We start from the raw sequence: 20477 nt of genomic DNA on the forward strand, positions 1-20477 counted from the left end.
GGAAGAGTGAGCGAGCATGACTGACAACGAGTTACGAGAAAGAGAGATCGAGAGACAGAGAACGCTACGAAAGGCAGTTGTGTAATCCTCCCAACAACTTACCACTACTTTCCGCATACCGAACCGAACAGACCGGAACTTGGGGCGATGATTTTAATTACTTCATGGGATTTCGAATGTCTACACTGTCTGCCTACTGGAGGGGGTGGGCGCGCGACGAGAGAAGCTAGTGACGTGTGCGTAAAGGGTGGCCGAAATAAACTGCGAACGCGTCCGAACAAAAACGCTACGGTGAGGATCGGAGTTTTCGAATATATTAAACATCGTACTACAGATGTATTTATGCTTGAACAAACATAAATGTTAGTTCTAAAATTGTGAACACTAAAACAAACCATCCACTTAAAATTGATATACCCTCCACTCAACAGGGTCCTGTGGCGCAATGGATAACGCGTCTGACTACGGATCAGAAGATTCCAGGTTCGACTCCTGGCAGGATCGCGATCAAGGAACTTTTTTGAGGAAAAAATGGTTGTTTTTTTACTAATTCCAACCATTCCACCAAATTTAAAACACTGCAAAACCGCAAAACAAGAGACAGCGCACACTTCAAAATTATAACTTTCAGCAAACCTTTATCCCCTTGTTAAATGTTCTTTACCGGGTTGATCACAACGAGAACTTCATATCAACGGGAACATATTCTTATCGTAGCACACCGGAAACGGTTTCGCAGCAGATTTAGCAAACCTATTTCACCTTGTGAAGTGCACTTTACGGGTTAATCACAACGGGAACTTCATATTTTTCTTATCGTAGCACACATGAAAACACAGCCGAAATGGATTCGTAATAGATTTTGCTTGTAAGCAGTTCAATACACTAGCACAGATTTCACTAAAGTATTTTAAAGTATAACTTACCGAACTGCACGTCGAATCTGAAATGATTTCTAACCGAAAATGCGTTTCCAAATTCCTCGCTTCCAACGAGGTTCGTCGATGAGCGAAAACAAAGAAGCGTCGGTTGGCAAAACAGTTCCCGGAATTTTGAAAGAGCTAATTCCAACGGTCGCCCCGGATTTTGACTCCGGCGGCGATCCATTGTTTACACCAGCACAAGCCCGGCTTGAAGCCTACCCGCGCACACCACGTGCAGCTGAACCACAGCAACCATTTGCACGGATTTATCGCCAGCGTACGCAAGGAATCGAAGTAAGCCGGGCGATCGAACAGTGCAGTTTCATCCGGAAAAGTGATTTCTAGTGAGAAGTGAGTGTTTTTCTGTTGAAATTGTTAGTGGAAAAACCGTGTGGCAGTGTCGGAAAAGCCGGTAGCAGCAGCACAAGGCTCACCAGAAGAGGGCACGCGCGTGCAGAGTGTGTATATGTGTGTGTAGTGAGTAAGCTTCAATTACACTACGGGAGTGTCCATCCATTAGCAAGCTGTCAGCAGTTAAGATCGATCGAAGGCCAGCAATCAACCTCCAAGACATCGAGTTGTGGATCTGCCCCCCATCATTACTTACATGGTAATTTCTTGCAAAGAAGCGTTTATGACTCGATTCAGCAGGAGCAACCGGCGGCCGGTGGTACTCCGAGAGTACCACCACCAGCACACCACGTAAGTGCGGCGCGGTTCCCTGTCCCGTGCCGGTGCGCCATCTGATGTTGATTCGATTTTCTTCGCTTTTCTTTTAGCATCCTTGGCCTCACCTCACGATCGTGCAGAGCGTGATGATGATGATGTTCTTCGAGAATTTTGGCGCTCGAGGAGAAGATAAACCCAACGCACAATCACACCTGTTGTGTCGCGCGCTGCTTGTTGTCTGTCGTTGCGTTAATTGCAGCCGGTGTGTGTTCCGTGTTCCGTGTGTTTTCTGCTGTGTGCACGCCACACGCCGCTGACCAGATGGTGCGTGTCGTTGCAACCGGGGAGACTGCGAGTGATCCGCGGAGCCGCGCATCTTTCGTTCCACTGCGACCGAAACACAACACCGAGGGCGGCCCGGCCCCTCGTTGATGAGGGTGCATTATATGTGACCTTTTATGATGCAAGCGGACGCCGTGCTCCCTCCGCGGCTTGCATCAACAGGAGCATACATGTGGCAGGTGATGCGACCCCAACCACGACCGGCCTTTGTCATCTCTAACGTCTCGCTAAAGTCTCTCCTTTTTTCTGGGGGAGCGAAGAATGGAGCGAGTTTCTGGATCGATTACGAATCCAATCGACCAGCGCGCAGCGGGTCTGTTGATAGCAGCCTATAAACCGTGTTAAACCCTCCGGAAGGATATGCTTGCCGTGCAGTCCGCTCGGAGTCGATGAATTCTCGACGGTACTCGAGGAGAAGGAAACTGACAACCAAATCGGACTGGCGACGTGGCCATTTGGCGTGTGCCGTAAAAATAGAATCTTCCGATTCGTTCTTCCCTCTTTTGTAGCTTCAATCGAAGGTGGAGAAATTGCGTCACCCCAAATCTTGCGTATTCGCTGGATAAAAGGAAGTGTGCTCATCCCTCAAGATTCAAAGATGTTCCAAGACCCGTTGGACACCGGGCGGCGGGAGGCCACAGTAATTGGATGCTATTTTCAGGTGGCCTTTGTTAGTGCCGTAGTCACTCGCTGTGCCATCAAGTCGAGCGTGTCTTACCGGTTTTCAACGGGGGGCGACCCGCAATTGTTGACTTTTATTTCCTCCTCTTTTTCACCCGAGATTGATCCTGTTACGGAGCAGCACACCGGAAGGAAGGAAGCCCGCGGACAGTACATTGTGAATGACGACGTGTCATCGGGGAAGACGCAAAAAGGGATGCGACCGAAGCGTGTTCTGCCCATTGTATCACAGGATTGCAATCCTCGACCGTTTTTGGGCCATTTGGAGGGTTGGCAGTAATTTGCGCGTGGCCATTACGGGCCACCCAAACCCTTCTGCATCGTGGCGAGTACCTCTTCATGCGAGGACCATGTACCGGGAAGGGACAATCAACACAACGGCCGCTGTGGGCTTTGGTTTTCTGTCCCAACTGCTTGTAGCATTACTCCTACGCGTAGGTGGAGAGGAGGAGAGTGTCTTAGGAAGTGGCATGGCAAGCGAATCTCGGTTGTTTTTTGGGCGGACTTACTTACGCTGTTGTTAAGGAGTTTGGTCGCGGAGGGTGTCAAGCAAGGGTGGAGACGAATTTGCACCTCGTATACGGCAGCTGGCCGTTTTGTTTTATGCAGATACTGCCTTGTCTTACGTGTATGTATTATCTGGAATGTTCTTCTTGACACATTTTGACATCCTTCATCACTCCTAGACCCTTCCTTTAGAAACGTGTTTCGTGAATCATTATTTTAGTTTTTCTTCATTTCAGTTGTCTTTTTAGAATGAGTTCTTGTTTGTTTGACTTCAATGACGCGGGTCAGCAGCCGTGTCTTTTCCAGTTGAATGCTAATAAGAGGATTTTATGGACGTTTGGTCGTTGTGTACCATATTCATAACATATGTGCAGCCACATCATCAATGTCCAGTAATAGTAGCAGCACCAGTTCGAGGGTAACCAAGTCCAGACAGCTAGAACGAGTTTAAGTGGTCTGGTTCAACGGTTTTGTCGCACGATTGCAACCGAAGAAAAAGCAACCAAAAGCCATCATGTAATTGACATCGTTTCGGCAAAAAGCGCAGCATAAAGTGGGTTCTTGCGGCGGGTCCTCTTCTGCAACATACTTCCACTCTCCACACAACAGGTGCCACAGGATGGTTCGTGCTTTGAGACAAGAAATCCCAAAAGTTCAACTTCGCCGCGACAATCGCCACGGGATTGGATGGTTTGGGCTATGCTGCTAGTTGTCGTGTGGATCGAGGAGGGTGGCGCAAGCGGTTGGGTTTCGATTCCAAAGTCTGTGTGGCCTCCCCGAACGAGAGCACGCAACATCAACGATACACACAGTGGACCGGGAGAAGGAGAGAGAAGGTGCATCTGCCGTCGGTCGTTTGCTTCTTCCAATTCTCGACCGTACGCGGGAATGCTGGTGGTGCTCTTGTCGTTCACAGTCTGGTTTGGTCGCGCGTCCTCACTGAGCTTCTGCCACGTGCCCCCGTATGCCCCTGGAGAGGGCTCAACAGCCCCAGAACACAGACCACGAGAGGTGTTTGGTTCTTTTCTCGGTCAGACTCGGTCGTCGTCGTCATCGTTCGCTAGTCTCTGGTGCGTCTGGTTTGTTCACCTCGCGATTGCGAAAAGTCTGGTCTGGTGAAGAGAAGACGACGACTCACCGTGGAGAAAGAGCTGAAGAAACGGAAACCTGTTTCACTTGCTCGCTACCATCGATGCTTTTGAAGAAGAGCTCTTCTCTTCAACGTTGTGCACGGGGTTTTTGGGATGGCTCGCGGTGCAGCTCGCGAAGAACTTTCGCATGTGTGTGTCTTCTTCGAATCGGCAACCGTTGCATGACCTTCTCAACGGTACAGCTTAGAGTAGAGGACACCCTAGAGGGCAGATGCAACCGGGTAGGAGAGAAGGTGGGATTATGAATTTCCAACCATCGTTGGAGCATCACCGTCGTGTGGGGTGCAGACTGTGGATGAAATCGCTTTTCTAGGTTATCGATGGTACTGTCCTAGGGTATGGCCCGAGGCAGTGGGTTAGTCCTTCGTGATTAAAGCAAAACAAAGTTCACAGACGGTTAAAATGAAACATTTGATCCCTGGCGTGGGCACGGTGTTATGTGAACGTGTTTAACCTGACCGTTGGATCAATAGAGTGATCTAATGTCTCACATTAAGTTTGAATCGTTTGGAGACGATTTGGCAAAATATTGTACCTTTTGAGCAGTTGCCTGATAACAAAATGGTGAGGAGGTGTGCAACAAAGACTCACTCGAAAAGGAACATAAAAAAACAAAAGGATTTTCTCATCTCCACTCAGGGGGATGGAAGGCTCCGGCGAGATTCGAACTCACGATCTCCTGTTTACTAGACAGGCGCTTTAACCAACTAAGCCACGGCGCCTTGTTGGGTGGTGGGGTTTCACACATAAACAGAAACATACATGAAAACATTTCATGCGCATCTGATAGTATGCCGAAAATATGTTAACAGAATCGCCTTAATCAAATCAATCCTCACTTTCGAAGTTCATTTGTAGCACATGCTTATGAATATATGATGTATTGATCCAATGGTTTTGTTTTAATGTGTACCTTTCTTTTTTTCCAATTTCGTTCCAGCAGTCGCATGAATGTGCATTCGTGACAGGTATGTGTTTTTCATCTTCAATATTTTACCAAATAAAATTGCGCATAAACATGGTCGCTTTAATTGGTACTGTGTAACAAACACCATTGCGTTACATGGAAGCATTTTAACAGAAAGTTGACCTTAGAGGTGAATCCTTGTTTGATTGAGTGTCATGAGCCGTACAAATACAGTACGCGCGGTAACTTATGCGTCATACTTTTGTGTTGGGCATTAAAATAGCACATACAATAACCACGCCAACAGGCGCTTTATAAGATTGTTAGCAGTTCAATATTGTGATTGTCAGCATGGAAAATAATGTTCTAGTATTGTAATTTATATTATCTATGTTCAAGGCGAAATCATAAAATTTTTAAAATGAAATTTTGGACGCATCTGGCGCCGTGGCTTAGTTGGTTAAAGCGCCTGTCTAGTAAACAGGAGATCGTGAGTTCGAATCTCGCCGGAGCCTCAGTCTTGACTACACCACCTCGAATGAAAATTAGGGGATGTGTTGTTACAAAAGACGGTTACCTTTTTTTTTATTTTTTCTCACACTCATCCTTTTTTAATCTGTTTAAAAGATATTTAATAATCCTGTAAAGTACCCTTTGATGCAATGCGTTGAATTGATGAATTTAAAAATCATGTAAGTTAAACTATTTATTTTTCGGAAAATATTTTAGGGAAAACATTTTAAATTTCTCTTGCTGTTGCATCCTATCCCATGCCATGTGATTGATGTTGTAATGCAGGATATGAATGAAATTATGATTTTATTACGAGCGATAAAATTGAAAATAATTATTTATTTACAATTTGGTTAGTGCTGAAGACTTGATTTAGTAGTTAAGAATGAAGAATGATTTACTTGAAAGGATTCAAGGATTGTATGAGACAGCTTAGATAAAACTAAGTACTTAATTACTTATCTAGCCGATACTGTAAAAATTCCATGAACATTCACAAAAAAGTTCCAGAACTGTATTTTCCCGACAGATATTTCACAGTTCAAGGCTCCGGCGAGATTCGAACTCACGATCTCCTGTTTACTAGACAGGCGCTTTAACCAACTAAGCCACGGCGCCTCGATGTATGTTAGGACCATTTAACAATACAGAAACGTAGCACATCTCCGAACCAACAAAACTCTTTGAAGGATGCTACGCCAGTTCACCTAAAACGTTCTCCCTCACTTCCCGAGGGTATGTTTGTTATCTGACTTCTAAATTACCCTTCCCAAACACGCCTAAACAGATACGCACTTGGTTAAATGGACATGACCGAGGAGCGGGCTACGATAGTTCGTGAAATGTTTCCCTCCCCAGTTTCATGTGTTGAGTTAAGTATCCTAAAACCATGTTATCGCACTCATTATCCTTCACCATATCTGGATATTTCGGAAAACAAGCATATTTTTGTCACGTAACGCCTGACAACAGTCCGAATCTCACTTAATTCTCAAGCAAATTGTCTGTTCAAAAAGTTACGTAAAACATAACTGCCATAATGATGGTCCACACTTCAATCATATTATTAAACATAATGTTATGTTATTAACACAGTCAATTAGATGTTTCTTTTAAATAAATAAATGTACAAAGGTGACGCTAAATGCGCCTGTTTTTCCGCCATGAACTGAACAATGATTGTGTTAGTGTGAACTGTGTTAGTGCAGCAGAAATAAAATGACCCAATCTAGATATCAGCAAAGCGGTATCACATAGCTTTGAATGATGAAACATAAAACAAAGGAATAAAGACAAGGCAACCTGACGAAAGCATAAAAAAGAATGTCGCTGTAGACAGGATTCGAACCTGTGCGGGTAAAACCCAATGGATTTCAAGTCCATCTCCTTAACCGCTCGGACACCACAGCATATGCAGTGTTGTGAGTTTACAGAACATTCTATACCTTGTGTTCTATTGCGCCACGCAACGTATCGCACACATGCACATCTTTGCTAGTATGAGTGTAACGTCCCTCCCCATAGCCACTAAACATAGCGCTGGCAAAGGGGTGGCGCTGTGGAAAATTAATTCTACGCGCACGTTCCGGAGGGTTTTCCGGTGTACCCGGGGAATTTTATGGGATTTTCCGCTCCCTTTTCGGGTCCGAAAATTAAATAGGGTACGGATTTCGAGTGGCACCAAGTCATTAGGCATCATTATGCTTCTCCCATTAGAGCCGTACCGTACCCTATATCGCACTATTGATTTCTCCCGATCAATCGCTATCAATCGAGCGATCAATAGTTCCGCCACAATCACACGACCGTCAGCCACATCTGCCGCAGCGATAGTATCGGTGGTATCGCAGTTCGCAATATTGGCCGCATCGTTATATTATGGCCGATCGCAATTGTTTTATTGTTCCAACCATTGGTGGGAAAAGGGGACCATGTGCTCTTATGCTCTATCAATGTTTCACCACGATACCGAAGCGCGTGCTCTCTCTCTCACATCCGAAAACTGGCTTCAACTGACGACGTTGCTGCACGCCGTTGATCCCTGACCGAGGACCTTGTGGCCGCCACTCCGATGCCACCCTTAACATAAGCCAATGTCCAATCGTCATCCCACAAGAAGAAGTAAGCCATGTAGGGGGCTTCGTGGTGATGTATCGATGTTTTGGTCGCTCGATTGCGCCACGTTTGACACGCCACGATACGCATACGACGGCGGCGGCGGCGACGCCAACGACCACGACGACGACGACGACGATGTTATCTAATTTATTTGGGTCCCTTTCCGTCCATCCTCCCTTCACATTCTCTCTCTTTCTCCCTCATTCTGATGCCTTCGCGGGAGCATTCCAGCGTGCGGCTGCGATTTGTCTTCGTCTCTGTGCGTCTTTCGCGCCTCTCGAGGGGGTCACTGCGGTTGTTGCTGATGCCTTTTTATGTTGTCTCATAAACAAGGGTACCAAGGGGTACCACGGGAGCAACAAACTGAAATTGTCATCAAACACACAGGCGCACGGAAGGACGCCGATCGAGACCCCACGAAGACGAAAGATGAATGTAGCCACCGGGGGGCGCGCACTACCACCACACCCTATCCTAGTGTCACGGCCAATGGCAATGGTTTAAAGGTTTTGATATTTTGGTATTATAATTCACGGGGGTTTGAGTTCTTGCAAGACACCCGTATTGGATTGGATGGGCTTCCGACAGGCGACGGGTCTGCTCTCCCCCCCCACCGAGTCATGCCAGAAGTCGACAGGAAATGGAGCGGCGACATGGATAGGCGGTAACACAGTGTGTGACAGTTGCTTGTTTGCTGTTGCATACGTGCGTGCTAGTGACATCGTCATTGCCCCTCCACCGCGGACCACTCCCGGGACCCGGGACTTCTGATTTGCATTTGATCCATTTGTCTGGCTGGCCCCGGCGACCCCTTCGATCGATCGCTTTGGAGGCAGTTCGGTGTGAGACTCACTCTTTCTCCTCCTTCTCCACACACGCATATACCATCCGGAATCCATCACTGGCGCGTTAAGCATAATGCACCCTATTCCAGCAGCCCCTTACGCGGTTTGGGGGAGACCGAGGTTTTTTTTTTTTTTTTGGGAAGAGAGTTGGTTCCCTGGAGTGTTCCCCTCTGGCGTCAGCTCTGGGAGCCTATTCCGACTTCCGGTGTCATTCACTTCAACCGGAACCTGGTGTCTTTATTTCTTTGTTGGAACAACAAGAGAAAGAACCGAGGATGTCTTCACTGTCGTCGTCGTCGTCGTCGTCGTCGCTGTCTTATTGTTCAATTGGATCGATATTCCGCTCGCCAGAAGACGCCACAATCTCCCGGAAACAGCATTACCATGGGCGCGTTGTTGAGCTGAAGAAGCATAGCACCTGGGAAACCGAGGAAACAGAGGATGTGGCCATCTGTAGAGAGAGAGAGGGTTCAAGGGAACTGAATTTCATAATTTTCTCGGATTGGCCAGCGTGTCCGATTTGTGGATTTTGTTGAGGCGGTCTCTCTTTCTTTCCCAACATCAATCGCGCACAGGATGTTGTGCCAAAGTGCGAAGATACAGAGAGAGGTATTCGGCTCCTTGGAACTCCTTGTTCCGAGTTGTTCTATTTCCGTGTTACTTCGTAGAACGTTTCAGCTCTCGGGCTGGTGTTGCTGCTGCTACTGCTTGGTGAGCAACTTTTAATCAAAGCTCCCCTCACCGTCGCCCACCATCTTCACCACCAGCATAATATGCTCTTTCGTCGTCGTCTAGTGCCAATCGGTACAGGGAACAACTTTTTGGCCCCAAAACTTTTGCCTCTCTGATGAATTGTTTGCGACTTTTCTTTCCTTTCCTTCGTTCTGTTTGGGAGCGACGTGGTGTGCGCTCGGCTCTCGCGGTGGTGGAACTGGATGCGAGATAAACGATTTGCGCGCGTCCAACAAGTCGTAATTTTGGCCACCATTTCTTTATCCCTCGGCATTCTCTCGAGCGAATGTCGAGATTTCGCCACGGAAAACGGCCCCCCATAGGTCCCCTAGCCGCACACGGAAAAACGGAACGATACTGGATGGTGTGCGCGACCGGTTGGCGTACCAAGAAGCATTATGCGTCGCAGCAACCGCGGCCAAACGATGTAACGCTCGCGTATTTGCGCTTCAGCTTCTGTCTGCTTGTTTTAAAAATATTTTCCAACCGGAAAAATCACCCACCACCTCCACGCACACATACACCGAGCGACGACACGTACAGGGTGGCCAGCAGCATGGAGGCACACTTGAGCCATTGATTGGCTAAATGATTGCGTGCTTTGGATGGTGCGCCCGCGTTCTGGTGCTGCTGCTGCTGCTGCTGCTGGGAAGCGCGATTGCAAATGACTTCTAGCGGCGCGAGCGGTGGAGAGGGAAGCTGAAGCAGTGGGAGGGGGTGGTACTTCAGTTAATTTATATCTTGCGCGGCGAAACAACTATTTTAAGACACTGACGACAACGTCGCACTCGGAATATGGTCGTGGTGCTGTGATGGCTGTGGTGGTGGCGTCGATGAGTATTTATGGAATTGTTTGGCCTTTTGTTTACATTCCCATATTGCCTATTCCGGTGGGTGGAGGGTCGGGGTTGGGTGGTAACTATTGGGGTGAGTTTTCAGTAATTTTCCTTTTTTTCTCCTCTGAATTGAATCATTTTCCTTGTGCGGGCACACGCGGGCGGGTGTGTTCCCTTGTTCTAAATTCTCAATCCAGGCAGCAGAAGAGCAACATAAAGATCGGAACTAGACCAGGGTGGGCGTGGGTGGAGGGTTGCTTGTTTGGTCGTCTAGTGCAGTGGCCCTTTGTATTGTGCAAGCCTGCACGCCATTTCCAGCAAGCTGCTACTGTTGCTGTTGCTGCTGAAGGACGTCTGCCGTGCGATCCTTTCACTTCGTCCTTCGTCCTTTTTCCCAGTCGTCCAGTGGCTCTCCAGTTTATGCAAACTCATCGTCACCGTCTACTGCGGGGTGGTGGGGATGAAAAACGTAAATATGATTGCGTGATGTGCTTCGGAAGAGGTTGCAGCCGCTTAGCTTAGCACAATATTCCCCTCCCCTGTGTCTAGCTGTGGGAGTGCGAGTATGTCCGCCAAAAAAAAGGGGGTCACACGATATGCCTTTATTTGCCTTCCTTCGAATCGGAGCCAATCATGGTTCGTGTTCGTGAACCCAAAACCTGACTATTTGTTGTTCCTCGCTAGACTTTGTGTTTAGCGCGTTGGACTGGACGCACGCCGTCTTGACACGCGGAATAAGGACGTTTCGCGATAGTTTTTGGTGGCTGGAAAAGCAGGAACAAAGCAACGGTTGGTCGCTGGAAAATGGGTTGGAAATTGGCGCACTGCCAGTGGTGTTCGGCCGAGCTGAGAGCGTTGTCCATTGTCTCGCGAGCTTCTCTTCAATAATTCCTCCCCCGGGGGGGGCCCATACCCTCTTTTTATTGGAGTCCTCATCGCCTTGCACTGCGCCAAATCAGACGGAAGCGAACGCGTCCGTCTGGTGCGTTGTTGGTGCGGCGCAACGAAGGATCAGACGCGGTGAGCCAACTGGTTGGCTGTTTGGTTGGCTGACTGACTGACTGACTGGCTGGCTGATGCTTTAGCAGCAAATATGTTTGGGAAAATAAATGAAAATCTACAAACACTCCATCCTACCACCCAGACATCCTTCCGTTTCGTGATGGTAGTGCTGGTTCCTCTTGCTTGAGTTTGTGTTATATGACCGAACCGTTTGGAGCGAATGCGGAACAAAGAAAGGCAAGGAACGCGAGGCCGCTCCGCATGGTACGGGAGGAAAATGGAAAATACTGAGCAAAGAGAGTCAAGTCGACGAGACCGTGGACTGAGGAAGGGGGAGGAGAAGCAGCTGGTTTGACTACCCAGTTGGCAATTTGAAGCGCTCGGCTTACCCCTCTGCCTGCGACGTAGCGGGATGAAGGCTGCGGCGGCTGAGAAAGAAGCCCCCTCTGCCTGCGACGCGGTCGAGGAAGAGGCGAGCGCGACGCTCACTATGAAACCGCTCGTAGGCAGCGGGGAAAAGAGCGGAAGAAACCGCGGGGGGAGGAGGTTTCGTGCGCGAGCTTGTTGGAGCGCGGCTGCGGCGGAGGAAGGGCGGAATGGGAAGAGAAGAAGGGGGAACGAAAACGAACGCGAGCTTGTGGGTTTCAATTACGCGGAGAGGGAAGGGCGGCAAGGGAAGAAGGGTGAAGCGAACGCGAGCGTGTTCAAGACGGACGGCAGCGCGAAAGTAAGAGGAATAGCAAAAAGAGACGGAGCAATCTCGAGCAAAATTCGACTAAGTCCCGATCGCGGGCAGTCGGAAATTTTCTTAGTCCCGGGACGCACGCTCTACGCTGGCGGCAAAGTGCAAGTGCAGAAAAGTGTTACCAAGGTGTTGACGATAATCCACACGCAAGGTAAGCCAAGCTGGCGTTGTAAGGTGCACTGCAAAAGGTTAAACACTTTTGGATTTTTCTCTTCCTTTTCTGCATGTACTCGAGCATTGTGATCAGCGTACGCGCACCCAACATCAGGCCGAGCAGGAAAGTTCTCGATCGCAGCCCGTATCACGCCACCACAACGACGCCTTCAAGCAGTGAAGAGTACGACGCCACCACCACCAACAGCAACGCAAAAAAATAACGTCACAAAATGACGACGTCATATACGTGTGACGTCAGCAAAAAGAAATAGAAAAATAAACGCCACCGCCATTGGGCGGTAGCTCATCGACCAATCGCAGCGTAGTTCATTTGGGGGGGGGGGGGGGGGGGGGGGCACACGAGAGCACACGAAGGTGGGCTGCGTTCGGGTTTCACGAAAGTTGGTTCTTGGGTGCCTTGGCCCCTTGTTTCTCGGTTGGGACTGGGGAAGGCAATTTGTATTGACTCGCTTATATGCCAGTACCAACCAAGTCCCATCTCAGAAACAACTTTTCTATAGTGAGAAAACCTTCTCACTGCGAACTGGGTAAGGGCTACATAGTGAGCCAGCCGCGAGACGCAACAGAATGTCAGTGATGATGGTGATGATGATGATGATGGTGCTGGCGTTTGTTTGTGTGTTCGAGAGAGTGTGAAGGGTGGTGTTGTTGCCTAACATGGCGAGGTGGTGAGGGTGAAAATCTTGACGAAGCAAACGGCAGCAACAGCGCTCGCTAGAGAGTCGCCAACCCCAAGAGGAGGGGATGTTTGTTTAAAGAATGTGGTACGGATTGATACAGACACTCAAGGGGCAACAGTCCGTTTAAGAATGGAACCCACGAGTCCTAGCTATCATTTTTATAACTAGAGGCAAGTGTAATGAGATTAACGATTTGAGATGACCTTTAGGAAGGGTTTCGCATGAAATATATTAGGTTGGGTAATAAGTCTTTTCGTATTTTGGCAATAGATGGCTTTGGAGTCGTCTATCTCCACCGTTATCAATCACATTATGTCATATCATACCACGTTGTTTTAAGGGACATTTGATGTATCTTTTAATCAAAACAAAACAGAATTTGGAACAGTGGCCAAAAAGTTATAGCTGTTCAAAGATGAGTGAAAATAGTGAAGAAATTCGCTATATTTTGAAAATGTTCTACAAAAAAGAGAAAAATGCCACGCAAGCCTCCAATTAAATTTGTGATGTTTAGTGGGACGATGCTGAATCCGTTCATGTAGCATAACGATGGTTCGCTTGCTTCAGTTCTGAAAATTTTGATGTGAAAGATGCACCTCGCTCTGGTTGACCTATCGTTGCTAAAGACGATGAAATTATTGAAAGGATAGACCAGGATCGTCACATAAGCAGCCATTACATCGCTAAGAAACTAAACCTTCACTATAAAACGGTTTTGAACCATTTAAAAAAGGGTGGCTACAAAAAAAGCTCAATTTTTGGATACCGCATGAATTGACTGTGAAAAATTTAATTCACCGAATTAACATCTCCGATGCTTTGCTGAAACGGAATGAAATCGAACCGTTTCTGAAACGAATGGTTAAAGGACATGAAAAGTGGATCAAATACGACAATAACGTGCGAAAACGATCATGGTGCAAGAATGCAGAAGCTACACAAACAGTCCCAAAGCCAGGAAGACGCCGCGGAAGTTTATGCTCTGCGTTTGGTGGGATTGGAGAGGAATCAATCATTATAAGCTACTCCAGACTGGTCAAACTATTAATTCTAGACTTTACTGTGACCAATTGATGAGATTGAAGCAAGCAATCGAAGAAAAACGGCCAGAATTGGTCAACAGAAAGGCCATCGTCTTCCACCATGACAACGCTAGACCACACACATCTTTGATGGTTCGGCAAAAACTGGGAGAGCTTGGCCGGGAAGTTTTGATGCATTCTCCATATAGCCCAGACCTTGCACAATCGGATTACCACTTGTTTCGTTCTATGCAACACTCGCTTGGTGGAGTACGGCTGGCTTCAAGAGAAGCATGTAAAAACGTCGTGTCCCAGTTTTTTAACGATAAACCACGGAGTTTTTACACTAAAGGAATTATGTCTTTAACTGAAAAATGGCAAAACGTGGTGAATCAAAATGGTTCATATTTGGTTGAAAAAAGTTGATCGAAACCAGAAATATATCCCTTTGAAGTTTTACTCAAAATACGAAAAGACTTATTACCCAACCTAATATTAATGTTTTGTCAATGTAATAAAGTGGAGTGGAATCGTGCCGTACGTGATGCGAAGTGTCATTGGTAAGGATTGGTGGCGTTTGGTAAGGTTAGCAGTGTGGTTCAGCTTCTCAACCTCTCTAAGAGAGAGGGAGAGACTGATGGTTTGATAATTTAATAATTATGGTTGGTTGGTTCCTAATAATCAAAATATCAAATTAAAATTCACTTTCAATTTGCCTTTTATGATGTGGTAGACATCGATATACATATACTATCGATTGCTCCTATAAACGACAATACTCCAGCTTCAAACACTTTGTTCTGTCAACATAAAATGGAACAGGGAAATCAATTGATCTGCAGTAACAGTGTATACTCATCCGATAATCCTTGAATTGGTTGAAATTGTTCGTTCGTTTACAAACAAACTGCCACTTCTTCAAACCTATTATCCTCGTTTACCACCGTATCACTAGATTGAAATGTCTTGAAATGAACTCGGCCCCTTCTTCGAACATACTTTCTCGATTTGCTCTTATCCGGTGGAAGCGTGGAAAGAATATACGCCGGCACCAACACGACCACCCAACGACTGTATCTGACAAGCCATTTTAAGGCTCGGTTACTCTCCTCCCTGGCACCTCCTCAGGCAACGCTCGACACCCTGCAATCTAAAATCTGTCTGAGCATCAGCAAAAGGCTAAAGAAAGGCGTACCAGACAGGGGACCGCATAAGCGAGCATAACACCCCAAACACGCGATGAGCTACGAGTGGAAGGGCAATTGTTAAACGGATCCGTAATCACCCCGAAAACGAAACGCCACCGATCACCGAGAGGATGTCCCGAGATCCCGGTAGTGGCCCCGTTTTGTTCCCGAAACACAGACACAAATCGAAATGTCAACAAGCGGCGTTGAGCGGCGGGGGAGTGTGGGTTTAATGTCTGCAATTGGCAACCGACGAGGTCGCCGTCTCGCCATCATTTGGAAGCAATGGAGTCGTCCTCATCGCCCTCGTCATTGGCCAGCGAAAGGAACAACCAATTATGATGCTGGTGGTGGTGGTGGTGCCAATTCCGGTTCTCTCCAGTCTCTAGAAGAGACAGAACATTATTTGGCAGACTGTGTGTGATTTGTGATAAGTCGGTCTCGCCAGTCTCGCCAACCGATTTCTAATCTTTAACCTTCCGGCTTGGGATCGGAAAGTCAATCCTTCAAGCAATCCAGTACAGGACCAGGGGATGTTGCTGCAGTTTGTTGCAATTATGTTGGTTCGGCCAGCAGCTTAGTGATGGCGGAGAATGCAGACACAGTTACGGTAAAAAAGGAACTTGGCCAACATAAAGATGATCATAAACAATCGTCTTCAGCAATCGCAAAAGCGCATGATGGAAGGGCGAACAATGGAAGTACCAATGGAGCAGCAACCCTCGAATCGGCCGAAATGTCTCCCTAAATTATGCTGCTTGCTTGTGTCCGCCGGCACAATCCTTGGCATCGTTCGTTCGCCCTTCGCTCGCTTCTTAATGTAGTCGACGGCGACCGTACTATGATTTCCCGGATTTTGTTTCCCGCTTTTCCCAAGTTTCCTGCGAAAAATCTCCAGCAAACACTCAAACGCACACAGTGGCAAATTCAAAACCAAATCAAAAAAGAAAAAGGGAAAACCCAAAAAACATAACATCCTCGAACCCAATCCTGCTGTCTGTCCTGTTGCTGGGAGTGAGTACTGAGGGAGATAGAGGGACTCGGATCCCGGCGTAAGGACTAGCGTTCGCGCAACAATATTGGATTCGGAATTCCCCCCCCGAAAACGGGACTCGTTGTGGTTGTCTGTGTGCCAAAGGACGAGTCTTGCATGTCACTTGCCTGTAGTGTTTCGCGAGCGAGCGAAATCCTGGAACGGATCCCGATTCGACCTCGACCGACCTGTACGCCACCACCACGAGGAGCCAAGATGTCTCGAAGGGCGTCCCACATACATCCCACACATACACGGGTCGTACACAAATGAGGGCCAATGTGGAAGCGAGAGGCGCATGTTGTGTGTTCCTGCGATCGCTCGCTCGCTCTCTCTTGGCAAGTCTGCCTTGGCCACACTGGAACGGGAAAATCAATGAACAAACAGCGTGGTAAAGATACTTTAAAGCGATTGACTGGGACTGAGAGTAGGCGGACATGAGGACAGAACAGAAGGAAAGGGATATAACGTGTTGGAAAGCGAAGCTGAAAGAGATAGACCAACAGAGGGAGAGAGCAGCAACGCCAGACGCTAAACAAGAAGTGTAGAAGGATTGAGGTGGCCTGGTGGTGCTACCAGACACCCTCATCGTCGACTCCTCGAGACCCCTTTTGGTAGCGGACATTAACAAGGGAGAAGGATAGAGTCCGGGCAAGTTCGAGCCCATATCCAGTTTTATTTTTTTGTTACTTACTTTTGCGCCTCTCTTTTTATTCTATTCGATAGACAGAGCGACATACAGCGACAGAGAGATAAAGAGAGAGAAAGGAAGAGAAAGAGAGAAAGAGAGAAAGAGAGCAATAGAGAGCCAAGGACCTTCATGGCAAGGATATGGTGTATGCATGTCGACAGAAGAGAGTGTAATCTTGGCATATCGCTAGCAGATAAAAGATTCTTTTTGTCATCCAACCGCGCACCCCACCGCACGTCGAGAACATACCCTCCCTGGTCACAGTCACATTTACCAACTGTCGTGCCATCTCTTCTCCCTCTCTTCGTTTCGTTCCCCTCTGTTCTGACACCGTCTCGATGATCCCCAGTAACTGTCTGGAGTCGTGCCTTCTGGTTGGTGCGAAAAGGTTTTCCGCTTCCCATTAACTTCCGATGGAAACGCATTGGGTCGTCGTTCTGCCCTCTCTCTGTTGCCTGCTAGCCCTCTGTCCCAGGGGCGGCGAGTAATCGTGTTATTGAAATTCGCCCTGGGTCACGTTCGTACGTGCCCCTGCTCGAGCGCTGGCGCTGCCGCTGCCACTGGTACTGCTTCTGAACAACCCTTAAATGGTTTATCATGTGTAAGTCAATATTGTTGATCATTTTGTCAATAATAACTGGCGCTTTGTTTTTAATTTTATTGCCTTCTCGGTGTTGTGGTGTTGTAAACCACTTTTTGAAACATACTGATTGCTGGCGCATCAACGGAACACATTCCCTTTGCAAATGCTCTGCTTTCGTATCGCAAGCACTCTGTTGCTACATTGTTTTGATGATAAGAATAGTAGATGGATCATGATGATGATGATGATGATAACAAGTTTACTACCTCTCTTCCCCGTTCCCTGTTGCTGTCAGTTGCTGCTGCTGCTTATTATTTGCTTTCCGCTAGCCACCTCTCGGTCTCGAGGACGAACGATAGCCTGATCCTCCAATTGGAAGTCATGACCAGCGTGTTGAGGGTGTATTTGGATGAAGGCCACGATGAAATGAAATTCAGGATTCAATTCCACTGTTCTCCCTGCCGTTCTCTTCGTCTCTCTCTCTCTCTCTCTCTCTCTCTCTCTCTCTCTCTCTCTCTCTCTCTCTCTCTCTCTCTCTCTCTCTCTCTCTCTCTCTCTCTCTCTCTCTCTTTCTCCTAGAACCCTCTGGTGAACCTTCGCGCTTTCTGCCTCAACCTCATTACCGCCATCCGATATTAATCTGTTCCTTCCGGTTTGTCACAAGTTTGCGCGGTTCGACGAAGCGTCCATCCACCGGGCTAAAACGTAGCCCAAATGATGGTTAATTTTCCACCAAACCACACCCCCCGCCCCCTCGAGAGAGTGGTGGTGGTGGAAGCTCGCTGTTCGGTGGAAAACTTTGACCGAAATCGGAACCCTCTGCTCCGCGGACCTATTAGGGTGAGAAGGAAATAAGGAACGGGAAAAAAGCGAAACATTATGAAACCACCTCCCTCTTAGGCCACAACATCCTGCTGCTTTGCATATTCGTTGTGGATTTTCCGTTTTTGTTTTTTTTTGCTTCGCCTTTCTTTTCTCTGTTTGGCTTTTTTGGGGATTCGCGAACAAATATTCATGGGACTCCCCGGTAATGCTCAGCGTTGGAACAAAGAAAACTCGACTTTGGCACGCACACAGCAGCGCGCATCCGTCCAACATGTGCCCGGGTTCTTGGAAGGTCAGGACAATCAGTAGGTCCTCCGGCTGCAAGACGTGCTTGAACATCATGGTCCGGCCCCTGGTGCCGTGGAGGATAATCGTGAATTATAATTTAATAATTTTCACTCTCCCGCACTCTCCCGTGGCTCTTCTGTTGTCAATATTGACTACTTATCGTCCAGGGGGCCATCCATATCATATCGTCTTAGGTCCGTCCTTCTCCGCGGGTCACGCGATGGTCACGAAGGAGATTAATTCGTTTTTGATGCAATTAAAAATCGGTGAAGGAAGCAAAGCATGGGGGGGGGGGGAAAGCATCTAATGGTGTTTGAGTCGTCGTGAAACGTCGTAAATGTGGAAAGCAAAAACACATTTTCTAAAAAGATGTTCCCGTGAATCTGCTCTCGGCTGTACTTGTGATGGAGGGGAAAAAAACGTCCTATTCCTTACATTCCCGTGGTTTATTTTTTTGTTAGCTCTACTTCGCTCAACCAAGCTGTCTCGCTTTCGTCAAGTGATAAAACGTGAATTCGCATCATCATCTTCATCGTCATGGGCGAGACAGGGCACAGGGTGAATGGTGAATTCCGGATCCACCGATGGAACGATGAGAAAATGCGATAAAAACCGGAAGCATAATTTCGATTAATGTCCTGGCCGGTGGCGACGACAAGGGCCACCACGACGGTATCCTGTTGCCATAACAAGTGAGCAGAGAAGACTGAGAGTGAATGGCGAGAAGCAGCACCAGGATTCGTTGGAATCCGATCTCTTCCTGTTCGCCACAGGAAGACGACGGCTGTTGAATCGTTCCTTTGCTGCTGTGGTTTTAGCTGTAAAGAGAGCGCACACACTGTTTGATGGATTAGAAGGAACAAACCAGCTGAGTAACAATAGGGATCTTCTCTGTTCTTGTTGGAACTTTTTTGGCAAAACATTTCCTTGGCGAAACGGAGCCCCGTGGGGACACTAGGCAGCTCCGAGCACTGGTTGTAGGTAAATTGGTGAAGCCGCCTCGTACTTCTCATTACTATCATCATCGCTATCACCATCATCATGGTGGAGGAAAAATCATGAACTGCTCTGTGTGTGCCTTGTGGATAGTGGTGGTCCATCGTGCTCCATGTTGATTAACGTTGATCAAGCCTGGGGAGTATGGCGCACAGCAAAGTCCTCGGTGAAGCTTTCGAGATAAATGATATTCTCTGCTGCTGTTGCTGTTGCTGCTGCTACGGTTGATTTGGTGCCGCCTCGCTGGCTTCTTTGTGTGCTGGATTATCGCACTTACAACCCTCCGAGGGCTCCTGTAGCAGGACTCGAAGAAGGTGAAACACCGACCACGACTAGGAGGACGACGACGGTGTGCTGGCGATGTCGATGAGAAAGTTTTTCGGGTGGAAAGATGTGTCGAAAATGTCCTCAATGAAAAAAAAAGGGCAAAAGAGATGCACAGACACAAACAGCGCGGCTATATAGAATTACTTCTGAGAAGTCTCTTCTTCCCTGCCTTCTTCGCGCACTGTTGCTAACATGAAATAGATCACGTACGCATGGCGTTCGTGGTGAGCAACGCAGGAGCAGCAGCAGATGAGAATGAGGAATGTGCGCGCAGCAGCAGCATCTCATCGGCCTGCTCCTCCGTGGTGATGGTACGTGCTCATTTGTTCTCATCAATTTTGTGCCTTCACTCCTCACATCATCATTCGCCGTCGTAGCCACCATCGTTCGCCGCCACTATAGAGCGCCGAGCAAAAAGAAGCAGCAGCAGAAGCCAACGAAACTCTGCCGTTAAGGTGCGAGGACACTTTGGGCCAAAAATCGCCCTCCACAGACACGCAGTGGTGGTGGTCACTTTGGGCCAAAAATCGCCCTCCACAGACACGCAGTGGTGGTGGTGGTGCTGGCGGGATGGATTTTTCGGATTTTACCCCGGTTTCCTTCGTTTCGTTTCCTTTTCCTTTTTTTTCTCATTCACTGGATAGGGATTCGGTTCTCTCGCTCGCACCGTGCCATCATCGAACCGGGGAGATGAGGT

The 20477-nt window shown here is 47.8% G+C and overlaps 5 non-coding genes across 5 annotated transcripts; 2 read left to right on the top strand and 3 right to left on the bottom strand.

Moving 5' to 3' along the window:
• The first annotated feature begins 431 nt into the window (after nucleotides 1-431).
• Nucleotides 432-504, top strand: Trnar-acg (transfer RNA arginine (anticodon ACG)). Its single transcript has one exon. It is a non-coding gene; the product is annotated as a tRNA-Arg (tRNA).
• A 4417-nt stretch (nucleotides 505-4921) lies between these two features.
• Trnat-agu (transfer RNA threonine (anticodon AGU)) lies at nucleotides 4922-4995 on the bottom strand. Its single transcript has one exon. It is a non-coding gene; the product is annotated as a tRNA-Thr (tRNA).
• Nucleotides 4996-5621: 626 nt separating this feature from the next.
• Trnat-agu (transfer RNA threonine (anticodon AGU)) lies at nucleotides 5622-5695 on the top strand. The gene has a single exon. It is a non-coding gene; the product is annotated as a tRNA-Thr (tRNA).
• Nucleotides 5696-6237: 542 nt separating this feature from the next.
• Nucleotides 6238-6311, bottom strand: Trnat-agu (transfer RNA threonine (anticodon AGU)). Its single transcript has one exon. It is a non-coding gene; the product is annotated as a tRNA-Thr (tRNA).
• Nucleotides 6312-7020: 709 nt separating this feature from the next.
• On the bottom strand, nucleotides 7021-7102 carry Trnas-uga (transfer RNA serine (anticodon UGA)). The gene has a single exon. It is a non-coding gene; the product is annotated as a tRNA-Ser (tRNA).
• Between the last annotated feature and the right edge of the window lie 13375 nt (nucleotides 7103-20477).

This window comes from Anopheles aquasalis, chromosome 2 (assembly GCF_943734665.1).
Source record: "Anopheles aquasalis chromosome 2, idAnoAquaMG_Q_19, whole genome shotgun sequence".
In the NCBI taxonomy this organism is placed as follows: domain Eukaryota; kingdom Metazoa; phylum Arthropoda; class Insecta; order Diptera; family Culicidae; genus Anopheles; species Anopheles aquasalis.